Source organism: Molossus molossus, unplaced genomic scaffold (genome assembly GCF_014108415.1).
Source record: "Molossus molossus isolate mMolMol1 unplaced genomic scaffold, mMolMol1.p scaffold_m16_p_2, whole genome shotgun sequence".
Taxonomy (NCBI): Eukaryota; Metazoa; Chordata; class Mammalia; order Chiroptera; family Molossidae; genus Molossus; species Molossus molossus.
The window spans coordinates 144,359,884-144,372,649 of record NW_023425355.1 but is presented as its reverse complement, the minus strand read 5'-3'; the positions used below and the strand labels follow the sequence as shown (position 1 = coordinate 144,372,649).

General features: G+C 60.2%; 1 protein-coding gene across 8 annotated transcripts in view; it reads left to right on the top strand.

Annotated features, from left to right (window-relative positions):
* Positions 1–12,766, top strand: part of TBL1X (transducin beta like 1 X-linked) — a 162,442-nt gene that overhangs the window by 71,446 nt on the left and 78,230 nt on the right. For all 8 annotated transcript variants that reach the window (XM_036271778.1, XM_036271774.1, XM_036271775.1 and 5 more), the window contains exon 2: positions 3,025–3,097. The gene's annotated coding sequence lies outside the window, so the exon portion shown is untranslated. The remainder of the gene's footprint in view (positions 1–3,024; positions 3,098–12,766) is intronic.

Genomic DNA, 12,766 nt, shown 5'->3' with positions numbered 1-12,766 from the left:
GTAGGAGGGTTAGCAGCCTTCCTCCAGTCCTGACAACGAAAAATGTCCCCAGACATTGCCCAGTGTCCCTGGGGCCCAAGTCAATCCCGTTGGAGAACCACTGGCTTAAAGGATTTCAAACCTGTTACTGATGGATTGTCACAAGCTTGCTTTCCATTTGGGCACACGGCCCTGGGACCCGCAGCCACAAAGTGGTTCCGAATCTCCGGCACCTGCCAGGACCCGGCTCGGCCCCTGGCCCTGGTCCGATTATTCCAGGGCTCACGGAACACAGAAGAGGACTCAGGAGGGGACTGCGGCTCCGCGGGCATGCTCAGTGGTACTGATGTTTTCTGTTTCTCACGTCAGTTTCGTGACGGCGCCCTTCGAAGGTCTCCCCGAGTGGGAATGTTAGTCCTTGTCCGTGCAAGTGGGGAAGCACTGCACCCTTTGGGTGTCCTCCTGGGCTCAGTCGCCGCAGGGACACACGGATTCACACGTCCCCGCGGTCCCGTGCCTCCTGGAGCTTGGCAAGTTGTCCCTCAGGTCCTGGCGTGGAATGACGAGGAAAGTCGTCGGGAGAATGGTTCCCTGGGTTTGGGGATGTGGGTGAAACCTCATAAATAATGTAATACCCTCATTTCACAGCCGAGAGTTCTCTGGTCCAGAGGGAGTCTCGTGTCATTAATTAGGAGCAAAGCCAGGCCTGTGACGCTGCCTTTTTTAAAACGTTGTCTTGTTTTGATGCAACGCACGTGCTCGGGGAGGCGCCGGGGTGAGGGCGGAGCGGGGCCGTGCCGATGGGGCATCTGGCGAACTTGTGGGCTTCCTCCTGGGGGGTTGCTGGGCATCATCTGCGGGGGGGGAGGGGCGTGTGCCCTGAGAGGTTAGAGAAGATGAAAGGAAAAACGGCAGGAAGGGTAGGGGCTGTCACCTTCCCATGAGGCGCCCCTCGAACCCAGGGCCTGCTGGTCCCGAATGCACCCCTCGGGAGGCCAGGGGCTCAGCTGCTGGGGTGCAGGTCGGAAAGGACTGGCCAGCGGTCTCAGCGAGGGGCGCCCTGGCTGCTGCTGGGGTGCAACTCCGCAGGTGGTTCAGCACTGGGGAGTCGCCCCCGCGGGGAGTGTGCCATCTGCCTAGTCATCTTGCCCAGGCTGCATAGGGCAGCCCCATCCTGTCCACGCACCCCTTCCCTCTCTCCTGAGCACCATGAGAGCGTCACCCGACACCCCGCCGCCCTCATTTGTTGTCTCCAGCACAGCACAAGGTGCAACCCCTTTCTCCTCCTCCTCACCTGACTTCATGTGCCGGCAGGAGTGCCACCTCCTCCAGGAAGCCCGTCTAGATTTCTCCCGCGCAAGGAACATGCGAAGACGAGACTGTGACTCCTCGTTATCCTGTCCATCGTGTCTTCCTTGTCATTCATCTCTCAGCAGCTGTTTGCTGGTCACTCTCTGATTGTGGAGAGTTGTTTGCCACTGCCAGACAGGGACGCCCCACCATTCTGGATTGCCTCCTGCCTCCCGCACACCCCTTGCTTGTCCCTTGGGGTTCACTCCTCAGCTTTGTGTTTAGAGCAGTGGTGCTCAGCAGGGCGAACGTACCCTCCAGGGGACACTTGGCAGCGTCTGGAGCCGATTTGCTGGTCACAGCTGGGAGGTGTGGAGGGTGCTGGCTTCTAGTGGGTAGAGACCCAGGGATGCTGCCAAGCGTCCTGCAGGGACAGGCCGGCCCCACAGAGAACGATGTGATCCGAGTGTCGGCAGGGCGGAGGATGGGGAAGCACGCCCTCCCTGGACCCGTTCCCGGCCAGGGGCACAGCGTCAAGATCGAGGTTCCAAGACGGCTCCCGGACGTAGCTGTGATTGCGATCTCTCCCGCTCGCTCGGACGTGTGGATTCAAGTACCCAGTTACCAGTGACCGTGGCGATGGAGTGAACATTTCAGAGTCCGCGCATTAAAGGAAGGCTTGAGGTCTCTCCCCTCGGCCTTCCTGCATTGCAGGATGTGGCCCCGCCTTCGGGCTGCCACTCACGCCCTAACTTCGGAGTCACCTGGGTTCTTTTCTCCTGTCCCCATCCGGTGTGTAGTCCCCGTGGCCCTCTTCGTGCCGGCTGTAAGGCCCTCTGTGGTCCTGGACCTGCCGTCACTCACTCCCTCCTGCTGCCCAGCCCCCTGGCCTTCCTCCTCTCAAAGCCACTCACCACAGGACATTTGCACTGGCCGTGTCCGCAGCCTGCCCTGCCCCAGCCCCCACTGCAGACTCCTTTCCTGGTCACTTTATGTCACACTGCCCAGCTCGACCGGCCTGGTCTCCCATGTTAAATGACCTCGTTGTCCACCTGCGTACACTTTATGGTCCTTGCTCTTCCTTCAGCAAGGTGGAGCCAGATGGGCGAGTCCCCAAGGTCAGAGACCTTCTGCATCCGTAATCCCAGGGCGTGAGCCCTGATGCCCTTTTTCCATGCGACTGAACGAGGACTTGTCAGTGAAAGTCGGCTGAGTATGCTGCATGTAGAAATAAATACCTGTTTTCGCTGAGCGTGCTCAGGGTTGGTGCGGAACGTGCCTGGTGGTAGAACAGAGGTTTCAGTTGCTGAAATGACGTGGTCTCAGCTTGTTGCAGTGAACGGGTGTGTGTGTGCGGTCTCACTGTTCTGCACAGAGACGTGAGCCTGGCACTCACGGTGATGTCGTCCACCCCCTGACACAGTCACTTCCGCTCCTAGCACTTAACTCGGGTGCCTGGCTGCTTATGGAGCTGTCGAGACTATACTTCAGCCCTGGCCGGCGTGGCTCAGTTAGCTGAGCGTTGTCCCGTGCACCGAGCGGTCGCCGGTTCGATTCCTGGTCAGGACTCGCCCCCAGGAGGGGAGTGCAGGAGGCAGCTCATGGATGTATCTCTCTCATCGATGTCTCTTGCTCGCTCGCTCTCCCTCCCTCCATCTCCCTTCCCCTCTCTTTCTAGAAAAAGAAAGAAAGAATATACTTCGGCCTATATTCCCATTGATACTGTAGCTCACCTTGGGTGTTTTTCATTGACAGGTAACTGAAGACAGGACGCGGGTGTAAACACAAACCCTGGAAGGAAGACAGGACGGGCCCCGTTTGGCTCTGAGTAAGTGAAGCTGTGAAAGGGGTTTTTCCTGCGTGGCGGGCGTGGGGAGCCTCTGCGTGTTCTGTGTCCGCAGGTTCGATCACGCCGTGTGGGCACTGGCCACAGCCGTGTCTCGAGGCCTCTCGTGCAGGTGGTTTGGCTGGCATCCGCAGGTCCCGACAAGCGTGTCACTCAGCTGCTGGCCGGCAGGCATGGCAGGAAATGGTGACTTCAGGGTGTCTGCTGCCGGGCTCGGCACCCCCTGGTTTCTTTCCCACGTGTGGAGCGGGTCCTGGGTTTCGCTCGGGAGGCTGACTTGTGAGAACTGACACAGGTCTGGGACGGGTCCTTCTGTCTGGCTTGCTCCTCTCACAGTGTGTTCGCAAAGCGGCAGCTGTGTCCCTGGGGACCAGCTGGAAGGCTCTGGAAACACCTTGTCTGGCCCTGCCCTGTGTCGCCGGCTCCTGGAGGCGTTCCCTTCCGTCTGAGCCCCACGTGCCCCGTTGTCCCGGACAGATTCGTGGGGACGGGGCCTCCCGCGTCCGCAGCTGCCGTATCGGTGGCTCTGCTTCACCCAGGTGACAGCGAGGCTGGTTCCCATGTAATCAAAGCACCCTTTGCAGACCACTGTGTGTGACACGTGTCTGTGCCTGGCCGGGCTGCCCTTCGAACCTGTCGCTCTGCAGTGTGTGCGGTGTGCGAAGGTGGGAGCTGTGTGTGTCCCGCGGTAGGCATTGCGGGTGGGTGAGGGGCACAAAGCCATGGTGGTGGTGTCCGTGGGTGCTGTGGGTGGTGTCTGGATTGTGTCCCATGGGTGGTGTCCATGAGTGGTGTCCGTGGGTGGTGTTTGTGCTGTTTGGTGTCCATGGATGGTGTCCCGTGGGTGGTGTCTGTGGGTGGCGTCCGTGGCTGGTGTCCATGGCTGGTGTCCGTGGGTGGTTCCGTGGCTGGTGTCTGTGGGTGGTGTAGGTGGTGTCTGCATGGTGTCCCGTGGATGGTGCCCATGGGTGGCGTTCGTGGGTGGTGTCCTGTGGGTGACGTGGGCCCTCACTGCCGTGGGGATCTCAGGAAGGGTGGCCAGCATGTGCCAGAGCAGCTGGGAAGGCCGGGCCTCTCCGTGGAAGGGACACTTGAGTTGGGTTGGTGGCATTTCGACACCTGCTGAAGTGTGGACGGCAGGCTCGTGGGCCGCAGAGAGGAAGCCGGGGTGAGAGCGCTTCGGGGTTGAGGGAACATCGATGAACCAGGGTGGCGGGAGGGAGGGGAGGAGGGAGGGAACAGCATGGCACGGTGAGCGGGCGAGGACCTCAAACCTGACCCTGCCGGGGCGGTGCCCAGAGCAGAGGGCGTTCAGACTCTCAGCCTCGCAGCTGCCGTCTGCTACCTGAGGGGCGGCGCCCAGCAGTGGGCCGAAGGGAACCGAGGTCACCCACAGCCAGCCCGCGGGGGAGAAAGGGGAGTGAATGCTGACCGACCCTTGCGTTGCGCCGCGTGCCCGACCGGCCCTGTTTTGGTAGCAGCTTTATTGGAATGTAACGCACACAGCCACCGTTCAGCCGGGTGAGATGCAGCCGTCAGCACGGCGAGCCTTGTCCGCGTGGGAAGGCCTGTCGAAGATTCTGCCACGCGAGCGCGCCGGGGACGGACTCTGTCCCGGTCTGTCCTTGTCCCGTCCCTGCGCACACCGCTGTTCACTGCCGCGGCGTGCGCTCCCGTCTGGAGTCCACACCTGGACTCGGGCAGCAGACCCCGAGTGCATGTCTCGGACATTCTGGTGCAGAGCAGGACCACTGCATGGGTACTGACTTACCGGTTCGGGCCCGGAGTGTCGTGAGCGCTGGGCGCGGGGCGTACTGCTCGGAGCGCCACCGCACGAAGATTTCTTTCGCTCTTTTGCGGGGATGGAGTATGCAGGGCAGGCGAGGAGCTAGAAGTGAGCCCATGAGACAGCTGACACGCCGTTGGGACACCTTGGTCACCTTCCTTCTGCAGCTCCAGTGACACGTGACACCCTTCAAGATGCAGGCCTGCCCTGTTGTTTATTCCCAGCGGGCTCTGTGGTGCCCTCCGTTTTGTGAACAGAAAGCAGAGCCTCGGGACAGGAGGACTTCCCAGCCCCTGCACACGGCCGCGTGAATGTTACTGCCGAGTCATCCGAAGTCTGGTTCCAGCCTGTGTAGTCCCTTTGAAAATGGATGACACCTGGGGTGCTGATTCCACGTTCCCCCACGGGAGGCCCTGCACTGGGCCGCAGGAAAGGGCAGTGTGTCTACTGACCTTTGATGCTGCTTACGGCTGCTTTAAGGACATTTTTCTTGGTGACCACACGGGGTTTGGTGCACAAAATGTTCTCTGTCTCCGAAACGCCGTAGTTTTGCTGCAAATGTCACGTTTCCGGTGGGGAGCAGATGGGTTTCTGGCTGTCGAAACCTCCAAGTGCCGCTGCGGTGGGTTGCGGACCTGTGGATGGAGAAATTCTAGACTGGACGACATGCATCAGGGTGGCGGGGATGCTTCTTGCCGGAGTCTCCTGTGGTGTGGGCGTAGTGCCCAGCGACGGCAGGACGGGGATTCTGTTCAGAGAGGAGTGATGGGTCCTCCTTCACCCAGGAGCCCGGCCTGGGAAAGGCTGCCCAGGGCCCCAGTGGCGAAAGCAAAATCTCGAGTCTACCTAGTGTGTGGAGGTTGAGGAGAGTGTGCACCCCGGCCCTGGGGCGGCCAGGCAGGCGCGGGTGCGGGAGGGCCCAGCAGAGAGCGGGGGTCTCAGTACATGCAGGGTGTGGGCGGGTGTACCGGGCCCTGCACTGTGAGGGCGTTTGGGACTCAGTCCTCGGACTTCATGTCTGGTCAGAGCGCAGCAGGACGTGGGTGCCTGCAGCGTGGACCCAGATGTCTGACGAGTGATGCCCTGTTCCAGAACTTCGCCGGGACAGACTTCAGTGGATCAAGGGATGTCATCCTTAACACTAATCCGTAAAGCTGCCCCCCCTTCCCAGCCCTCCAAACCAAAGCACTGCTATTGGACATAGTCCCCCCTTCCCAGCCCCCAAACCAAAGCACTGCTATTGGACATAGTCCCCCCTTCCCAGCCCCCAAACCAAAGCACGGCTGTTGGAGGTAGTCCCCCTACTTCCCAGCCCCCCAAACCAAAGCACGGCTGTTGGAGGTAGTCCCCCCACTTCCCAGCCCCCCAAACCGAAGCACGGCTGTTGGAGGTAGTCCCCCACTTCCCAGCCCCCCAAACCGAAGCACTGCTGTTGGAGGTAGCCCCCCACTTCCCAGCCCCCCAAACTGAAGCACTGCTGTTGGAGGTAGTCCCCCACTTCCCAGCCCCCCAAACCGAAGCACTGCTGTTGGAGGTACCCCCCACTTCCCAGCCCCCCAAACCGAAGCACTGCTGTTGGAGGTAGCCCCCCACTTCCCAGCCCCCCAAACCAAAGCACTGCTGTTGGAGATACCCCCCACTTCCCAGCCCCCCAACTGAAGCACTGCTGTTGGAGGTAGCCCCCCACTTCCCAGCCCCCCAAACCGAAGCACTGCTGTTGGAGGTAGTCCCCCACTTCCCAGCCCCCAAACCGAAGCACTGCTGTTGGAGGTACCCCCCACTTCCCAGCCCCCCAAACCGAAGCACTGCTGTTGGAGGTAGCCCCCCACTTCCCAGCCCCCCAAACCAAACACTGCTGTTGGAGATACCCCCCCACTTCCCAGCCCCCCAACCGAAGCACTGCTGTTGGAGGTAGCCCCCCACTTCCCAGCCCCCCAAACCGAAGCACTGCTGTTGGAGGTAGTCCCCCACTTCCCAGCCCCCCAAACCGAAGCACTGCTGTTGGAGGTAGTCCCCCACTTCCCAGCCCCCCCAAACCGAAGCACTGCTGTTGGAGGTAGCCCCCCACTTCCCAGCCCCCCAAACCGAAGCACGGTGGCTGGAGGTGGCCCCCCATATCTCAGCCCCCCAAACCGAAGCACGGCGGCTGGAGGTGGCCCTGGGGCTGAGGCACGCCGGCCGTCAGCACCCCGCTCGGTAACACCCACACGTCTTGGGTTGCGATTGGGATTCAGCAGCACGGGTGAGAGCAGAGGACCCCAGAGGGGAGGGCGGCGGTGGAGCTCCGTGGGGGGCGTGAGGTGGAAAGGCCCGCTGCGGGGACCAGGCCATGTGCTGTGCCCAGCACCGGTGAGGCGGTCACGCGTGGCCGCACGGAGGGGCCGCGGGGGCAGGCACCCGCTGCTGCCGTGATGGAATAGGATCGCTGCTGCTTTTGGGGACACCCCACCTGTACGCATCTGTCATCACGGCGCTCAGACACCTCGCAAGACCAGCAATTGGACGACGGTGAAAAAACGGAACCTCGATGCTGCTTTTCCACCAACCTCATTGTTCCCTGTTCGCAAAACCTGTCCATTTCAATAGGACACGTGTCTGCAGCTGAGTAGGACAGTCATCCCAGGAGTTCCATAGAAACCATTCCCCAAAGCAGGCTCCCTGGCAAACCCAAGGCCCCAGGGGGATTTCAGATCGTATTTAATGTAAAATTCCGTGGAGCAGAGACTGGAGCAGGCATGACGTTTCGGTTTCAGGCAGTTTATTGTGTTACCCCCTATGTATTTGGGAACGTGTGAGTTACCCTGTGCGCCAAACATGGAGAGTGAAACCGCAGAGAAAGGGGCAGGTTTCAGATAAATGCCTTTTCAGCAGAGCTGAAGCCTCTCGTCGTAACACAATCCGTCTCGCAAAAGTACGGTGCAAGAAGCTGGGACAGGTCGGACAGGAGCAACATCTGGGTCTGGCGTCTGTGCTGGGAGAGCCTGAGAGACTCATCGCCGCCTGGTCTGGAACGGGGCGTGGTGGGCGCTCCGGGCCCCGCCCCGGGGGTAGCGGGCGCGCGGCCCTCTCTCGGGATTTCGACTTTGCCTCCGAGGGACTGGCCGTCCCATTGCTTGCGTCGCTGCTTACTGACGGAAGGGGACACTGGAACCCGAGTAAGGGCTGGGCTCTCCGGCTGCCGTCCGTGAGTTCAGCAGGGAGTTCACTGGAAGCCTGCCCGCTTGTTCCTTCAAGGCCGGGGAGCACCAGTGGGAAGTGACCCCCAAGGCACCCTTGTCCTGTTTCTTTCTTTCTTGTTTTTTAATCCTCTCCGGAGAATGTTTTCTTAAATATCTTCAGATAGCGTTGGGGGCCGGGGAGAGAGAAACATCGATGTCAGAGGGACACGTCGACTGGTTGCCTCCCACACGACCCCAAGCAGGGCCAGGGACAAACCGCAACCGAGGTATATGCCTTTGGCCCGAATCGAACCCGTGACTCTTGGGTCTGCAGGCTGACGCTCTAACCCTGAGCCAAACCGGCCAGGACTGTTTCTTTCTTTTTCAAATTGATTTTTAGAGAGAGAAGGGAGAGGAAGAGCGAGAGAGAAACATCTAAGAGAGAGACACATTGACCAGCTACTTTCTACACGCCCCCCGCTGGGGATGGGCCCACGACCTGGGCATGTGTCCTGACCGGGAATCGAACTGGCGACCTCTTGGTGCATGGGTCATTGCTCAACCCCTGAGCCACACCGGCTGGGCCGTGGTCCTGTTTCTTTACCTGGCACTTGGGGACTCTGGATCCAGCAGGTGTGCATCTGGTCCCCACGCTTCACTCCTGAGAAACTGTGTTTCTCAGATCCCTGTGGGAGACAGAGCTGTCTGCAGCCCGGGAGACCGGGAGGGGTGGGGGGCAATCTGGTCACAGCTCGTGCCCCCAGCTCGTGCCCGTTCGTTTCTGCACTAGCCTGCTGTCCTCTGCCCGGCAACACCCCCAAGGAGGGGACCCCGAGCCAGTGTTTCCCGCTGGGTTTGATGCTCGTGAGAAAGCCCAGGAACGGAGCGGGGGAGACAGAGGTAACCGGGGGGCTCTTTCTGTGGGTTCGTGGAAACCCAGCGCCCTGAGGTCAGTGAAAAGCACACGTACGCTCGAGCCCTTGTCGTTAGTGACGTGAGGGGAAGGACCGCACCGTGAGTCCCTACATGTTGCAACATAGAAGGTCAACACGTGAAGGCCCCTCTCCCAGGGGCCCTGACGGTCCAGTTGTTCAGAAGTGGTTTCTCGTCACCTTCCCTCGAGGCCACCCGAGGGACTCGACTAAACGCGTGTGCTCACGCTCACGTTCTTGTCTCGTGGCCCTGGCGCGGGGACGGATCGGTTCTGCCATTTCTTGTCCACCAAGTTGAGTCAAAAGCAGGCAGAATTCCCATTTTGCCCCAGAACATTTCAGGGATTGGGCTCACGGGCGAGGACCCGTCTGGGAGTCTGGTTTGCATTGAAGGGGGATTTTGCACCCGCAGACCACACATGTCAGCGTCTGAAGATACGTCTGTCTGTCCCAGATGGGGAAGTGCTGCTGGGCCTGGTGGGGGAGACCAGGGATGCTGCTCGCCACCCTCCAGAGGTCAGTGGTACCCAGGCTCAGAAGCAGACGTAGCCTGGTCCTTTTCAGTCCTGAGTGCTGTAGGAAGCTTGTTATCTGCCAAAAGATGATCCGCTTGGTGGGGGCCGAGTCCCCGGATCAGCCAGACACGCAGGTGTCCGAATTCTAAAGGGAAGCTGGGAGTCTGAGGGTCAACTCAAAGCAAGCCAACTGCAGGCAAGGCCGTGAGGGTCCTCCCAGAGCGGGGGAGACCAACGCCCCATCCATTCAGTCCTGGCTGGGCTTCTCCTTCCTCTTCATTTCGGTTCTTGCCCAGGTTTCTCCTGAGCGGGGCCCACTCAGGACCACCCGTCCGATTTCATTTCCTCCCAGTGCAGTTTAGGTCAGCTGGAGCCGTGTTCCCTGTGGGGGGCTTCGGGGAACCAGGGCCGGCCCTTGCTAATCAATACATGTGTCAGGAAGGTTCGACACCTTTACGGGAACGTGGCCAGCGGTGTCCCCGGGCTGGGGGCATGGAACTGGTGAGGCGGGTTCAGTTCTACTGACGCAACAATGTTTCAAGACAGTCACGTCCTGAATTATGGCTGCAGGTGTGCACGTTAACGTTTGAGAAGTGTTTTCACAGTGGCTCAAGGTGCGGTGTCCAGTGTGATGGTGGTGGCACGGGCTGGGCCCACGTGCGTTCATGGGGTCCGTTAGCTGCGCAGGACGATTCCGCGTGTTGGTGCCGGAAAGCACGGCCTGGCGCTGGCAGGCCCTGCGGCAGGTGTTCTGCCTTCGTCATTTTATAACGCAGAGCAGATGCCCTCGGGGCACGTCCCGCCGGCTCCGTGGCTTCTCCGATGTCACGATGTCACACTCGCTGTCCCGGTCGACTGCCTTTCCTGGTCCCAGCTGATTTAAGCTGTCTCTTACCGTTGATGTATTGAAGTATTTTCACAATAAATCCTTGTTATTCTGAAATGGATGTATTCATTCCGGGATGATTTGCTCACTGCTGGCTTTATGCCGGTGACTGGCATTTAAATGGTAGGGGGAGCGCTGAGAAGGGGACCAGCAAACGGTGGAAGAGGGCGCCCCCCAGGGATGCAAAGCCCCGCCCCTTCGGCAAAGCCCCGCCCCTTGGCAAAGCCACGCCCCTTCCCCTGGGGGTGGAGGAGCCTGGGCTTCTCCTGCAGGTGCTGACGGATTCTGGGGCTGCACCTGCTTCTGTTGTAATGAGCTTATAGACTTTGCTGTTTGGAGTGAGAATCCCTTTGGCAGTCTGGAGAACGGTGAGGAGGAAGGGAAGGCGACCACCTATAAGCCAAGAACAGAGGCCTGGAAAGAGTCTCCCTCCCCACCCTGGGGGATCTCAGACTTGCAGACTGAGAACACCTCTGTCTTACCCCCCAGCTTGTGGCCCTTGGTGACGGCAGCCTCCTAATGCACGGTTAGCCCTGGGAAACTAACTCACTGGTCTCCTCGTGTGTGCCAGCCCCTTCATGCACCCACGACAGGGTGGCATCTCCTCAGTTTATGGGCATGGACAGAGGAATGGGACTTGGACATATAATTTGGGGGGCACACAACTCCACCTATAACGCTGTGAATGAAAGGTCGTGTTTCTCCTGGTAGGCTGTGCACCGCCTGGCTGGCAGGACTGCTCAGCGGGCATTGGTGGTGGCGGGGGGGGGGGTCTTTCTCAGCAGAGTTGGATCAGTGCAAAGAGGAGGAGGGACCCACAGAGACACCGAGCGGGTGGGCTCCCTCGCCACGGGCTGTGAGCCCCGAGCCTGTTTCAGAGGGGCGTTCGCTGGGTTCTTTTCAGAAGTGTTCCCTCGCAAGTCTCTAGTCTTCTGTCCGTATCTTCCGCCGTTTCCTCTTGTGAACCTCTGGCCGAATTCCTAGTTCCAGAGCAGTTGACTCAGTGACTTGTGTGTAACCCCAAATTTGTGCTTGGCTATCGGGCTGCCCAGAGCTTTAAAAAAACGATTGCCCATGAAGACGGCGCAGATTGTGTCCATAGATAAGCACGTGTGATTGACGGGCACAGCCTTGATTGGGAAATAAAATACGTCATAGGGGGCATGCCAGAAAGTGGGTTCCTTCTGTCTTGGTCATCTCGATCACTGTAGCTGGCACTGGGCAGTGACGCCGAACGGTCGTGGGTAGCCAGGCTGAGCACCGCCCCTGGGTGGGTGAAGCGAAATGGGGCAGGCCGTCCAGGTGCAGGAGGGGGACAGACCGGTGTCTGCAGGACGGGCGGTGTCTGTGGCCTCGGCGACCTCAGAGGTGACGGGAACAGTGAGCGCGGACAAACCCCCAGGGTTCTGCTTGCCCGGTGCCGACGGGAGCTGCAGGTGCGGCATTTGTGCTGTCAGATGACCTTCCTGCAGAAAATGCCAGGTGGACTGGAGGGGACCGTGGATGTCCCCCACCCCCGTTGGGGGTGCTCCGTAGAAAAGGGAGGACTCAGAGCCGCCCAGGTGCCCAGGAGGGCGTACCGTGTTGCTGCAACTTTGACCGCTTCCATGCCGTCCTGAGGGTGCGCAGACCCGACTTGGTCTTGCCGAGGACGAAGGTTTGGACTGTCCTGTCCACGACCTTGGAGCCCTGCCAGATGGGACATGCGCTTCGGAAGTGGAATACTGGGGTAGCTGCCGGGCATGCTCCAACTTCGGGCTCCTCTGGGGTGTCACTGCCACACCTCTTTGGGGAGGGGTGGGGATCGTACAGAATGGAGAGGTGGTCCTCGCTGGACTGCGGATGGGTGTCCAGACCCCGCAGGAGCCAGGACCAAGGAGGTCACCACGGAGCGTCCTGCGGAGTCCGGTGCTCTGCTGGGTGTCCGTGCACGTGTTCACCGCGCATCTGTGGGGGGAGTGGGTACGTGGCACCCCCACCCGTGTCTCTTTCAGTTGGATCAACGAAGCTCAGCAGGATTTCATCTGCTATTAACAGCCAGTGACGGAAGCCCAGCGGGGCAGGGCACTCGGGAAACGTACCCCACCTCGATCGTTCCTTTGTGATAAAACAGAAGTGCTCCCCTCTGCGCGTAGGGAACAGGGTGCGCATTGGTGACCCCGCTTGGTTCTTCGGAAATACTTGCTGGCCGCTCCGGGAGTGGGGGCCGCAGCTGCCTGCGCGGTGCCTGGGACCCCGGAAAGCAGGCTGTGTGTCAGTGGATGACAGCGTGACGTCTGCTCATAAGTCTGCGGCCAGCACGTGGGGTCTCCTGTGACAGGCACCGGAGGTTCTGCTCCGTGACGCTTAGTCTGTTCATAGTCTGGGGGGGTGG